The sequence below is a fragment of the Durio zibethinus genome, chromosome 13 (assembly GCF_047325235.1).
Source record: "Durio zibethinus cultivar Kanyao isolate XHJ-2024 chromosome 13, ASM4732523v1, whole genome shotgun sequence".
Classification (NCBI taxonomy): domain Eukaryota; kingdom Viridiplantae; phylum Streptophyta; class Magnoliopsida; order Malvales; family Malvaceae; genus Durio; species Durio zibethinus.
Genome location: NC_143174.1, coordinates 8,193,814 through 8,209,524, shown reverse-complemented (window position 1 = coordinate 8,209,524; position 15,711 = coordinate 8,193,814).

The window sequence follows — 15,711 nt, the reverse complement described above, 5'->3', positions numbered from 1 at the left end:
ATTGGGACATGGCTTAGTTGAATAAGTGAATAAACATTTAAACTTGACACCATATATAACCTACAAGTAAATAGTTTTTCAATGATGAAAATTTACTAACAAGAATTTTTTTATCATTGAAAGTTATCTTAAACAACGTATTATAGATATATTAGCAATTGATTTATGCTAAATGAAATTATATTTTTTACGATAGAATTTGCAATGAAAATCTATCAATAAAAATTAAAAATTAGCAATGGAATCAAAATTCATTGCTATTCCCATCGCTAAATATTCACACCAAAACTTTAGAAATGGTATCAAATTTAGTGATGAAAATTCATTGCTAAAAACCATTTTAATTTTAAAAAATTTAATATGTACATTAGTTATTAGTGAGGGAAATTTTCTATTGCTAAATATTGATTGAACAATATTAGCAAAGGAATTCCATCACTTATACACCATCACTAATTCAAAATTCAATTTGCATATTTTTTTCTTGTTTTTTTTTAATTTTTTAATTTTTTAAATTAGTGACAAAATTTTTAGTGACATAAATTTTCGTTGCTACATGATTGCAGAGGGAATTAATGATGGATTTTTTTGGCTAATTTTGAATTAGTTTAAATTTTTTTCCCTTTCTCCCTTATCTCAATCCTCTTTCTTCTCTTTTCTCTCTCTTGACCCCCTACACTACGCCATCGAACCTTATCCCTTGATTGACTTTGATTGACCCTGACCAAGTTCAACCATCGGTAGCTCACAAGTTTAACTCCAGACCAAATCTGACCTTAAGCTTATCTAAAAATAGTCTAAACTGTTAGCTCCTTTCCCCCAAATTACACCTCTATTCTTTTCCATTTTTGACAAGATTTTAATGAAATCTCTTTCTTTCTCATTTCCAAATTGATCTATCAATATCTTCATCTTTCTTATCCTCAAAATAAAGCTCTCTTTCACATTTTTTTATCTTTTTTATTTTTTTTATTTTATGTAATTTATTATTTTGTAGGTTTAGGTTTATTAAATGGATTGGATCAAGTTTAGTTGAATTTTTAAAGTGAGTGTTTATGATATTTGTGATATTTATGTAATTTATGGATAAATTGATGGATGAAAGTACCTATTAAACTAATCATAGGAATACTAGTTACTGTACCTATTATCCAAGGGAATCCTTCTAATAGTATCAACCATTTATTCCGCTTCCTTCTACATTTCATCGAGTGTCATGTTAAAGACATAAACAATCATAGATAATTAAGAGATGCAATCCTTACGAATGGGCTAAGAAAATTCATACTATTATTTAGTATTCTACTACTCTCTTTTTTTAATTGAAGAAATAATTGAAAAATAAAACAGGAAATACAAAAATGAGTAATAACCCCTAGTAGAGAATGGCACGTTTCAATTCAACATTTTGTTAGATCAAGTTTGATTATGTCATAACTCTATAATTAATTCAGATTTGATTTATCATTGGATGAATTGTATTGCTAATATTTATCCTAAAAAAGAAACAATAAGTATAGCTAGTTTGTGAATGGTCAATTATCACACTATAAAAATTAGATAGGTTCAATCTATGATCTGGGTCTTTATAAAATGATCTACTAAATTTATCGAGTTGTAATTTATGGATAAATTGATGGATATAATGGATTTATATAGAAATGAATTGAATGTTGAATTATAATATTATATAATTGTATTACAATTTATACGAATGATTTTTATAGGGTTGGTAATTAAAAAATTGAATTAAAAGCTAAAAGATCGATTTTTTAAAGAAGGATTAATCCTCTAACAATAAGGGTCAATCCTCATTCAATTGTATCAACATTTATTCAAATAGGATTGATCCTCAAACACATAATATAACAATTTTAGCAACAAAATTTTTTGTTGTTAATAGTTTTTAGTGTTAAAAAATTATAAAAAATTTTTAAAAAGAAATAAAATTAGAATTAGCAACAAAAAATTCTATTAGTAATTGTATTATCAATGGAATCCTAAATATGATTTGAAAAAAAAAAAAAGTAATGGGAAAATAACTTATAACAAAAAATTCTATGGTTAAAAACCTGATTATTACTAATGGAAAATCTCATTACAGATAAAAGGCCTTTAGCGACTTCACACTTTTTGACAGATTGTTAATGAACAAAATTATTAGAAATTAGTATTACTAACAGAATTTAGAGCTAATGCCTTTTCTTTGTTGTAATGATAGTAAAATTATTCTCAATTTTGTTATTTATTATTGGCAAACTAATAATGATTTATCTTATCAAGTAAACCAATTTTAGCTTAGTTAATGGCTAGATAAACTTGATGGAAGAATGATGAGTTTTTTCCTTAACAGAAAATAAAGGATAAGTATTGAAAGAGGTAAACTTCATATTTACTGCAAACAAAGTAAAAATGGAAAAAATGTATGCTTGCTACTTATGGTTTTAATAATTTGATTTCTTTGTTGTTTTCCTGTATGGTGGCACTTATTTAGATAATTAGAATTATCATTTGAGCAAGATGTGTACACTTACAATTTAAGTTTTAGCTATGACATGCTGCACATACAAATAGACAAAAAGATATACCAACTAGGAAGATGAAAAATGTGCCAATGAAGAGTGGTTAAAGAATTTGTTAGCATCGTTAGTTATAAGTGGCAAAAAGTCAATTTTAAAGGCTATTTCAAAGTATTTGGCTCAAGAAACTTGGATTTGGCAATTACGTGCCTAACTATTGTAATGTGGTTAACCGGCGTGTTGGGCCTAAAACAACAAACACAATAATGTGGAAGCAATATATTATAATAAACCTATAATAAACAAATTACAAATTTACAAGCCAATAATAATTAACAACAAAGGTAAAATAAAACACACTAAGATATATGTGAAAAAACCCTTCAATGAAGAAGAAAAAAATCATGAGCCAATAGAAAAATCTTGACTATCAGATAAAAAGGATACAAAGTTCTTTTTTAACTAAAATTAGAGATAAACAATGATTAGAAAGAAAAATAAAGAAATTTCACTAAATAGAAGACTCAACAAATACATTATGGATCCATTCATAGAGAGCTCCAAACTTTATATCCATAGTTTAAAATGTAAAACAATGAGTTGTAAACGTACTGACAAAATTTCAACTCAATTAGACCATAGATTCATCTCTGTTTAGCCACTTGATTAATCTAGCAACTTTTTCTTTCTCCTTTCCTATTTTTTTCTTTTTCTTTTTTGGTTTTCTTTCCTTTCTTTTAAGGGTAACTTTCTTTTAACCTTTTTAAATACAACACTCTTATGCTTTAAAATAAGGTTTTTTTAATGTAAAAGAAAAATAAAGGCTTGTACCTTTTTGAAGACTAAATATGAGGTTAGATATGCATACTTAACAAACTCCCTTTCTTACCCTTTTATAAGAAGATACACCACCATAGTAGTCACATTTGGAACTTAACTTGGCCAAAAAATCCATTTCGACTAAGTTACCATGTAGCTTAAGCTTTTCCTTTAAAAGTGTCTTAATCAATATATTAGCTACATTCTCATCAATATGAACCTTTTCAACTACATTTGTTGCTCCTCAATTACTAAATGCAATATGTAATATTTAATATTAATGTGCTTTATTCTAACATGATATATGACATTTTTATTCAAATATAAAGCATTTTAGCTAATCATAAAATACTACATACTATTTTTTATGCAATCCTAGTTCAAGAAAAAAACATTTCATCTAAAACATTTTTTACATATTTTAGTTGCTACAATATACTTAGCCTTTGTAGTTGATAAGACAAACCATTTCTCCAACTTAGACTATCAAGATACAACTTTTTATACAAAAGTGAACAAATACATTGAAGTAGATTTTTAACCATCAAGATTACCATTATGTTAACATCAATAAACCCTTTTAGAACTAATTGTGTAGTTTCATCACTCAAACACATTTTTAGGTGCCCTTCAAATATCTGAAGATCCAATTCACTATTTCCTAATGAAGCTTCCTTAGATTAGAAAGATATCTGCTAACTGCACTAATAATATAAGTAATGTCAAGTCATATACAAATCATAAGATACATAAAAAAAATTGACTACAAAAGAATAAGGAATGCTAAACATAACTAACTAATTTTTTTTAGTCTCCAAACAAGATTTCTTACTTCGATAAAAATGGTTGGCATGTGATGTTTTAATTGATTTATAATGCTACATGTTGAATCTATTAAGCACCAATTTAACAAATTTTTTTTTGTAATAACTACATCTTCTTAACTTTTTTATTTTGAATAATATCCATACCAATAATTTATTTTGCTAGATTAAATTCTTCATGTTAAAAGATTTAGACAATTGCTCTTTCAACTTGTTAATCATACTAGCATATTGTCTTGTAATTAGCATATCATCGACATATATAAGAAAGTAATGAAGTTACCATTTAAGATTTTTTTAATATACACACAAGAATCGTTACTATTAGTTTATAACTATAACTTACCATAAAAAAATCAAATTTCTTATATTATTGTCGTAAAGCTTGTTTTAAGCCAAACAAGTTTATATATATATAAACTACATGCTCTTTCATTTTTATTTCAAAACCCTTAAGAGGATTTATGTAAATCTCCTTTGCAAGTCACCATGCAATAATGTAGTTTTTGATATTCAGTTGTTCAAGCTTAAGATTCAAACTAGTTGTTAATCCCAATGCTACTCAAATGGAATTCATCTTCACAACTAGTAAGAAGATTTTATCAAAATTGATATCAAATTTATGAGAAAAACTTTCACTACCAATCAAACTTTGTATCTCACTAGCTTGTCACCATCCTTTTTCAACTTAAACACCCATTTACTCTTCAACATGATCATATGTGCCATTCTTCATAAAAACTCCATTTTTATTTCATTGCATTTAACCAAAGCTCTTTATTCATAACAATTTGCACATCTTAAAAACTTTTTAACTCTTTTCTCACTAGTAACTAAAATATATTTTAAACTTGGATACCTAGTAAATGGTCGATGCTTTCTAATAAATTTTTTATACTGAAACTTTACACTACTTAATATTAAATGTAGCTCCCTATGCTTAACACTTTTTAGTAGAGAGGATTGCTCTCTTGCTTAACATTTTTTAATGGAGATGATTGCTTCTATTGCTTAAAATTGATTATATTTGGCTCATCACTAATAATTACTGGTTCACATGTATCTCTACGTATTATCTCTTTTTCATTTTCACCATCTGTAGCTCTTCTAAGTGAAATCATTATTGGTGTCAAATCATTACACTCTATAGTAACTTTGTAGTTTTTTCATTCTTCTTAATATTTGCTATAGTTTCTTATTCATGAAAGATCATATCTCTATTATTAATTATCTTTTTCTTCACTGGATCTTACAAGTTATAGCTAAATTCTTCATCATCATATTCAATAAACACACATGATGTAGTTTTACAACAAGCTTTAACCTTTGTTTTTTTACCACATGTATGAATGTTTCACGCCCAAAAACCTTTAAGTGAGAGTATGAATCATTTTTTCCCATTTACACTTTTTTTGGAATGTTAAAGCTTAAAGGAGCTAATGGTGATTCATTAATTAAATAGCAAGTTGTGTTTGACTATTTCACATTAAAATGGGTTTGGTAATTTTACTATTTTCAACATATATTTGACTTTTTCTACAATGGTGCTATTTATCCTTTTTGCTGCACTATTATACTGTGGTGTTTTAGATTCTATCATTTCATGCTCGATCTCATGCTTTGAACTATAATCTGTAAAATTTTTAGATGCATACTTTTCATTATTGTTAATTTAAAAATACTTGGGCAACCCAATCATCTTTTCCACTATAGCATAAAAATTTTAAAAATACTACAATATCTGATTTTTATTTTTCAGCATGTATTTGAGTCTTAGGTAAATAAGCATCAATAAAAGTAACAAATTATCCACTACCACACAATCACTCAACTCCAATGAGATCATAAATATCAGAATGAGTCAATTTCAATATATATCATCTTCAATAACATTTATCTAATTATTGCTTATTTGCATCAATGTCTTGTACAATATATAATAGTTTTTTACTTGCAACTATTAAAGATCCTTTGAAAAGTCTTTTCTACCCATTATTCTGTTGACTTTTATATAATTTCTTATCAAAGACATTGATTGCAAGTAAGTTCATTATTATATTTAGAATGTTTTTGACATCCCTTAAAGTTAATTTACAATACATGCTAGTTTGTATAATAATATCACCAATTTCAACAATTTACGATACATTCTTGTTTTAATCTTAATGCAGCCAAAGTTGCTTACTTTTTAAGTTTTAAACAACTCTCTCTTAAAAACATAATGATATGCCATTCATGTGTCAACTATCCATTTAATGCCTAGAGCACTAACATGATTACAATTACTATGTGTATAAATTGAACTATGTGTACAAATTAAAATAACTGAGTTGTTATTTAAATTCATCACTGCAATATTGTCATCATTAGAACTCTTACTTTTTTTTTTTATCTTTTCACTCTTACTTCAAGATTTTATAGTTTCATTTTATGTGACTAGGTTTACCATAATAGTAATAACTTTCTTTGTCTTTGGTATGGACCTTTGTTTTTAATTACTACAATCTGTCGAGTTATAACCTCTATTAATGTTTCTACCCATGTCCTTTTATGACAAGAAATTAATTTCTAAAGGCTTACTCTTTTTGCTTTACTTTTTCATTAAGCATATTATCTTTTATCATCTCTAATGTCACCTTATATTTAGGAGCTAAATTAAGAACAATCACAACTAGAATATTTCAGCTATTTACCAATGAAACTAGAAGAAATAATAGTTTAATTTACTCATCTATTTTGAACTTTAGAGCAATCATCCGATTGAACATATCTTAAAAATCATTTAAATGCTATGTAATTGATCGTCTATCCTTATATTATAAAGTTTCAAGCTTTTTAACAATAACAACTTTATTCATGTTTATCTTTCACTTATACAATACTACTAATTTTTACCAAATGGTGTAAGCATTTGTTTCCTTGCTAAATGATGAAACACATTGATATCAATCCATTTTTTAATTGTTGCCAAAGTCTTTGTGCCCATCTTCTTTCAACTTTCATCTTTCCAATCTACTAGTTTAGCTGAATTACCTAATATCAATTCATACAAAATTTTGTTGTATAAGTGATCTTCATAATTGGATTTCAAATTAAATAATTTGATGTTGTCAAATTTATCATGAAATTTATATCACTTTCTGTGATCTTAAGTAGAATTATTGAGTTACTACAATATTTCTGTCCCATTTGCTAAAGTACTAACATCTTGAAACTCATTGGACCTAAAGCAACGAACATAATACAAAAATAATATATTGCAATAACCCACAACAATCAACAAATTCACAAGCCAATAATAATCAACAATGCAAGTAAAATAAAGCATACCAAGATATACATGAAAAAACTTTCCAATATAAAGGAAAAAAATCACGATCATTAAAAAAATCTCTACTATTAAATATTGGGTGTACATCATTCTTCTCAAACTGAAACTAGAGCTAAATAAAAATTACAGAGAAAATTGAAAAAATTTCACCTAATAGGTGACTCAATAAATACACCATAGAATTGTTTATAGATAGTTTTAAATCCAAATTTCACCATTCAAAATGTAGGAAAATGAGTCATGAATATACTAATAAAATTTTAGTTTAATCAGACAACAGATTGATTTTCGTTTAGCCACTTTATTAACCTAATAGCTCTCCCTTTCTCCCTTTCTCATTTTTCTTTTTCCTTTTTTTGGTTTTTTCTTTTCTTTTATTCAGTGGCAGCTTTTTTTTTTTTTTTTACTTTTTTATATACAACCTTTTTATGCTTTAAAATAAGGCTTTTTTAGAGGGTGTTTAGTTCTTGAATTTTTAGATTCTGAGAAGAAAAATGATTTAGAGAGAAAGTGAAATTAAATGGGAATGTATGATTTTTGGGTTTTGTTGACTTAAGGAATCTAAGATTTTTGTATTTGGTTCACAAGAATATAAGATTACATAATAAAGTCTTTTATTATATTATCCTTGATAACATTTGAATAATACATGACATTCATAATATTGATATGTAAATAACATGTGACACGTGAATAACTTGTTTTTGTTAAAAATAAATAATTTTGAAAAATAATTTCTTTTATGTTTTCAACGAATTTAATTTTATAATTCCAATTATGATCTTAACATTATTGTCTTTACGCAGAGAAAGCATACGGATCAACCTTTGTGGTAAAGTCAATGTAAGAGTTAAAAAGGAATAGTAAGCCCCCATCTTGGAAGTTTTTGAGGGCCTTGCCCCCCTAAAACAAATTTTATATATAATAATATTAAATAAATGTATTTTAGATTTTATATATAATAATATTAAACAAAAATATTTTATGTTTTATTTTTTTCATATTTTCAACAAAGATTTTTTTTTATTTATGAAAAGTCATCTTTTCAACAAAAATTACGCTTTTATCTTAGAAACAATAGCTTTATTGAATTCTGAAAAATATATTTTTCACGTTTTCAACAAAAATTGCATTTTTATCTTATAAACATTGTCTTTCAACAAAAATTACATTTTTATTTTAGAAATGTCATCTTTTCAACAAAAACTACATATTTATCTTAGAAACATTGTCTTTATTGAATTTTGAAAACTATATTTTTTTTATGTTTTCAATAAAAACTATGTTTTAAGTTTTAGTAACATTATTTTTGTTGAATTCTAAAAAATATTTTTTTTTAATTTTCAACAAAAACTATGTTTATATCATAAAAATATCATCTTTGGATAAAGACTATGCTTTTTTATCTTAGAAACAATGTTTTTATTGAATTTTGAAATTTTTTTTCATGTTTTATAATAACGATTTTGTTTTTATCTTAAAAATGTCTTTTTTCAACAAAAACTACATTTTTTGTCTTAAAATTGTCATTTTTTTTATATTTTGAAAAATAAATTTTTTTCATATTTTTAACAAAAATCACATTTTTTATTTAAAAAACATTGTCTTTGTTGAATTATGAAAAATAATTTTTTTGTCTTTCTAACAAAAATCATGTTTTTAATTATAACTTTTGTGAGGATTTCAATAGCATAGTGTTAAAAACGTGATCTTTATTTAAAATGTATTAAGAAAAAATTATTTTAATAATATTTTATAAAAAATTTATTACATTTCTAAGGTAAATAACGTTGTTTATATAATCTAAAAAATATAATTAGGGAAAATAGAGAAAAATTTCTTTTTCCCTTTAAAATATTAAAAAACCTCATAGAGATGAGAGTTTTTATTTTCTCCCTACCTTCCTACTTTTTAACACTATTAAAAATCTTAAAAAACCTTACTAGTCACATTTCCTTAAACCAAAGTAAGGAATCAAGTTACACAAAGTAAGATTTTGAGAGGAAAAATTACTTTTCTTTGAACTGAATGCCCCTTTAGGGTTAAAAAAACAAAAGCTTGTGGGCCTTTTTCAAGACTAAAATATGGGGCTAGACCCCATACTTAGCACTGCATTTTTTTTCATTAACTAATGTTGAGTTACAACTCTTTACCTTCTACACTTTTATCTCTCAGCTGAAACAAAGCCTAAAAAATGGTGCACAAGTTCATCATAAGGTTTTTACTTCAATGTCTTTACTGAACTTCAGTAAAATTTCAAGTTAGCAACTTTTTTTACTAGATTTCTTTAATTTGCATATAAAAGTACGATAAATATTGAATGATAAAGCTCAGCCCTCACTTTATGTCCTGAATGTAGCCCATAAAACTTGTAATTAGGAACAATCTAATCATTCCTTGGGGAGAACCAAAGCCTACATTTAGTTGTTCAAACATCTAGTTGGTGGATAGGGGTATCTTGCTATTGTTTCAGTTAGGGTCGGCAACCCAACCCCTCCCTGGTAGGTTTTGACCCGACTCACCTTATAAGGTCGATTTTGTTTTAAATTGGGTTTTGGGTCGGGTAAGGCTAAAAAAAAATTGAGGTCGAGTCGAGTTTGGGTTTTAGTCAAACTCGACTTGATTTGATATTATATAAAAATTATTTTTTAATTATTTATTTATATAATTATATATTTAAATATTTATATTTAAAAAATAATATTTTTGTATTTAAAAAATAATAGTTTATTAATTTCTGGTCAGGTCAGAACGGGTACGATTTATACAGTGTCAGATTGGGTTTGGGACGAGCAAAAACCTGCCTCAACTTGACCTATTGCCAACTCTAGTTTTAGTCAAGTTAGGAAAGTTTTATAACTTTTATTTCTAACAATTCCTTTAGGACTTTGTTCTATATTAGTCTTGTTTTTTACCTAAAATCTATATATCTTAGTCTAGTTCAATTAAGGCTCATATACTTGCGTTTATATGACTAAGTATGGCTTGTTATTCATCACATCTCATAACTTTTGCATACAATGGCAATTAGCCTACTAATCAACATGAGCACTTATATCTTTGAAGCCCTAAAACTTAACCATCTCTTTTTCAACATTGTGGCATAATATATAGCATTCACAATTTGTTATTAGTAATAGTTGACTTGGAAAGTCTTCTAGGCCAAATTCAAAAATCATTTTGCTACTACCAACAATTATGATATGAAAGCATAGCTGTTTACCATGGAGGTTTTCTTAGGCCAATCCAAACAGCTTTATCTAAGTAATGTATAATGAATTTATAAAAAATTACTTTTCTTATAGCATTTCAACGGATTTGAATCTAGGCAATAAAAATAAAAGTACATTTTTTTTACCATTTTAGCTAACATTATTTGGTTAGAACTTATTTTTATATATAATTATTATAAAATTAAATGTTAGATAAAAGATGAAATTTGAACTTAAAAATTTTGTTAAATGATAAGTATATGTATCTTTTTATTGAGAGTTAGTTTCTAATTCTTAAACTAAAAATTAAGTATGAATATGATTATTCATGCATCATATATTTTCTCACAAGATAAGTATACTACGTATAAAATAAGTACACATTAAATATATTATTTAATCAAGTAATTACTTTTATGTTACACATTCTTCAGTTTCATTTCTTTTTTTTTTTTTGAAAGTATAAAAATAATAGTATGAAATAAGTTATTTTTTAAATTTGTTCTAATAATAATATAATTATATTTCATTAACCAAATAAATAAACATATAAGCATATTACATTACCATTTAAAATAAAATAATTAGTTTTATTTAGAACAGAATCTATAATTTTATTTATTCTATAAAAAATCATTTTATTTCTAATATGTAAAAAATATCTTTATTAATACAACACATTAATTAAAATGATTCAATGATTGAATTATTGACGTATTAATTTAAAATCTTGATTAGATGACTATCAATAGTTTTGATAACTATAATACAAATAGTTAATTATAGATATAATATATATATATATATATTACAACATAAAAGGTCACCAGATAAGACTTGCTGATGTATAATCTTATGTGTACAACTTATTTTGATGACAAATAGGATAGTTTCAAATATGTAGCCAAATAAGCATTCTTTCAATTATTTATCATATATTTTTATTAAATAAATTATTTAATATTCAAAAATTTTAAAAATTAAATTTATCCAAATCTTTCAATTTATATATAATCTTTATCCTAATTTAAATCACAGAAAAAAAAATCATAATTCACTATTATCATTGATACATTAAATCTAAAATTCAAATACTAATTTTTAAAGATCATATATTTTTCAATTAAATTATTGTAGTTTTAATAATTTTTTAACTTTTTTTCGTATATAATATTTTAATTATTTTCCTAATGAGGTTTTGGCTTAATAGTAAGGGGGAGGCCCTAGAACCTTAAGGTCTTAGGTTTAAGTCCCACCATGTGTGGGTTTGGTTATTTAGTTAAATTCTAGTTTATTAGTTGATTATTCAGTGATGTAATAGGTGATTATATAAATGTAATATTTGAGTAAATGTCATTTGATTATGAGTGTAACTTTAAAAAAAAAAACCTTTAATTATTTTAAGACTATGTAATTAAACATATGATAAAATTGACAACTTTATGATAACTGTAAAAGGCATGTTCAAATAAAAATTATGAGTTAAAGGCTTTGAAAAGAGTAATAAATATTAAAGTGTTGACAATAAAATATAATTTAGATATATATTTTTAGATAATTTAGATATATCTCTTTTAAAATGAATTTTTAAATAATACACTTATATCTCTTTTTTAATTTTAAAAATGTCATATATAATTTTTATTATTTATAGATGTCCTATTAATCCTTTAATATTTGATTATTTTTTAAATTCAAACATATTAAATATTATTTATTATATCCTTTATTTATTTAAAATCTACTCAACAATAAAATATTTCATATATTTATGTTTGTCAATTATTGTTATCTATAGCACGATTGAGCTTGCATTGAATTAAAAGGTCACATATGAAATATATATGTTCACTTCTAATTATTTCAGAACAAGTACATATTTTTATTCAAATTCTTCCTTTCTTAGCTTAAATTTCTTAAAATCTTCAATTTTTTAGTGTTTTGGTCAACATTGCAGATTTGCTGTTCAATTAAGGTACTTAAATTCTTTTTTTGCATTAATTTTATCTTTTAACATTATTGTTTATTTTCAACGCTTCTTTTATTTGCTTCATATTTTCTAATTATTTTCATTTCCTAATTTGTGTTTTTGATGAATATCAAACTTTTCAAACACTAAAGCAACATTTAGTGGTATTTTTTTTGTTACACCAAGAAAAAATCATTGAACAAGAAATTGGTTTTATGTCATTGATAAATAACATGGATTTCATTCACTAGATTTTTTATGCTACATGTTGATCCTGACTTTGTAAAGATCTTGCTTAAATATAATTACTACTAGCTATTGAACCATGCTTCGCTTGCGGGTATTTTTTCATTTGTGATAGTATGTGTTTTCCAATTGTCGAACAAAAAAAGGTGGATTTTCCTTTACTTCATTGATTGAATATGTAAATGGCTTGTTTGATGAATTTTCTTATGATGTTTCTTCATAATATAGTTCATAATATAGATGGATAGCTCTAATGTTATGTGCATTAAACTTGTTAATAATTTTGTCCAAAAAAAATGTTAATGATAAATTACTTAGATTTTTCAGATAATTGAATTATAGAAGCATTTAAGTACCTAAATAAAAAAAATAACAGCAAAAAAAAATTTATATATTTTGATTACCTTATTTATGTTGAATTGAGTAGGCCAATAATGAAGCAATTGTAATAGTAATCAAGCATCTCCATGGACGATCGAGTTGGACACGACCTAACTTAGAAGACCTTGACTTCCTCTCTATCATTTATTCCTTCATAGACTTATCCACCTTATATTTCTTAGGTACCCCATTACTTTCTTCTCTATCTTTTTCTCTCCCACGCTTTGAATTTGAGTCCCCTCAACATTGCCTATGTCATTGGGATAAGTGAGCCATGGTTTTGAGATCCATATCTTTAATTGGTGGGCTTTATCGATGTCACTTTCTACCACTTTTTCTACCATTGTAGAAACTAAAACTCTAGGAGGTGTGGCAATGGTGGAATGGGTACTTAGTAGTAGTAAAGAGGTTTAAAATAATCAAAATTCCAAAATTAATCCTTAAAAGCTTTTTTAATCTCATTATTGAGTTGGCTTTAGATTGGATAGTAGGGATAACTTTAATTGTTAATATAGATACTATATTTATATTTTAAAATATTAATATTTTTAATTTTTATATTAATACAAAAAGTGATAACATGAATTATGCCTAAAGATATTAAGCTGTAAAATATTGTTTTTTATGGATATAATGATATTAAGTTTTGCTTTGTCAATAGAGATTTTTCAATTCAAAAAATTTTAAATTAATTTTTTATCGTTTTGTAATTTGAATAGGATCTCTTGCGTTTAAATCATTGATTTTGGAATTGTATTGGATTTGAAAATGATAATCAATTATATTCCAAATGAATTTTTTTTAGGATCCAAGATAATTTCTTACCTACAAGTAACATAAAGTTTCTCATTACAAACTAAAATTTAACTATTTAAAAATTGGGAATTCTCACTCACCCCAAGTAATTTAAATACTTATTTTATTTTAAGAGTCTCTCTAGGGTTTCATCTATGAGAGAAGTTTATAGTCTTGTAGAATACAAGAGTTTTTAGCCTTAAGACCTATTTTGAATGGATTTTCAAGGATAAACAGTTTGAGTTTAGTTAGGTTGTGCGTTTTGGTAGGGACTCAGTATTATGGCAGACAAGATAAAAGATTTATGGGGGAATTTAATCTGCTTTTATGGGTGAGGAATTGGAGAGCATCATACCAAAAAATAGTAGTCTGATTGGATCAAATGGAGTGGAATGAAGATCGATGGTAGGGAATATTCATTCGATGAGATTGTTTAAAAAGAAGGCCATGGTAAGCACATTTAAAATAGTTTGGAGGTTAGCAAAGATAGTAGAAATCTCAATACTTTAAAATAATCTCTTCTTGTTCAAGTTTCATTTTAAAGCTGATAAGAACAAAGTATTGGGGTGAGCCCCGTTGTCTCTGTGGTCTTTTGACAAGCATATATTGTTGATGAAGCCCTATAAGGTAGAGTTGAGGCCTCGAGATTATTGTTTTTCTAAAGGGTATTTTTGAGTGAGAATGTATGGGCTCCTATTAAGGATGAGATCCTAAGAGATAATAAGAAGTATTAGGATGAAAATAAGTCTCTTGGTAAAAATGGATGATAGCTTGGAGGATAGAGGCTGGGTAGTGTTCAATCAGTTTCGAGTAGAGACTAACATCATAAAACCTTTGAAAAAAGTTATGCTAGTCAAATGTTGTATTCCTACATCAATGTGTGAGGAAGATTAAAATATGAACGCTTGTTGAATTTCTATTACTTTTGTGGCATAATAGGAAACATTGATACATAATGCGAAAGAAATCAAACATAATCATCCAAGGCATGTAGGAGAACACAATGTGGTGAGTGGTTATGTGTCATAGACCAAGACTTAACCTTCAAGTTTGTGTAGCTCTAGGAATCGAGCATGCACTTATTCAATGTCTTCGATCAACCTACCTGTAATGATTTATACCTTTGTGAGGTATTATCCATTTTAGACCTCACTGATCTCATAGTTTTATCCCACAAAAGGTACTTCATAAAAAAAAGGTGGTGTAAATCTTTTTATATCTCAATGACCCCCGATGTGAGATTAGAGTATCCTATCTACTCCTTTTTGGAGCGCTTGACGTGACATTCTCTTTCACCTAACCTCATGATGCCCTCATCACAAAGGCTAACCACCCTGTCTACCTTATTAGAGGTGCTTGACGTGGGTTAAACGGTCTAGGACCTACTCTGATATGACATATCATAGGTTGAGACTCAACCTTCAAGCCTGCGACTCTAATACCCCAACCTCGTGACATTCTCTTTACGGAGGCTAGCCACCCCGCCTACCTCATTCGAGATATTTGACATGAGTCGAATGGTTTAAGGCCTACTCTGATACCACTTATCACGGGCCTAGACTCAACCTTCAGGCTTGCGCACCTTCAAGACCTAAGCATGCATTCATCTGATATC